We start from the raw sequence: 295 nt of genomic DNA, 5'->3' as shown, positions 1-295 counted from the left end.
TGCTGGTCCCAAGCCCGGATAAAATAGAGAGAATGATTACCTAAAATGGTAACACCGGCACTCTCCGTGGAAAGGAACTGGGGACCCTACCACGTACTCACACCAAGAGCATCACAACATGAAAACTACAATTAAGTATCATGCTGTGACCACGGCAGCTCAGACATGAACCTACCGTTAAAAGAAGAAGATATATGTATATATATATATATATATATATATATATAATATATATATATATATATATATATATATAGAGAGAGAGAAGAGAGAGAGAGAGAGAGTAGACGAGATT

The sequence above is a fragment of the Penaeus monodon genome, chromosome 10, assembly GCF_015228065.2.
Source record: "Penaeus monodon isolate SGIC_2016 chromosome 10, NSTDA_Pmon_1, whole genome shotgun sequence".
Classification (NCBI taxonomy): domain Eukaryota; kingdom Metazoa; phylum Arthropoda; class Malacostraca; order Decapoda; family Penaeidae; genus Penaeus; species Penaeus monodon.
Note: the sequence above shows the minus strand (reverse complement) of the source record.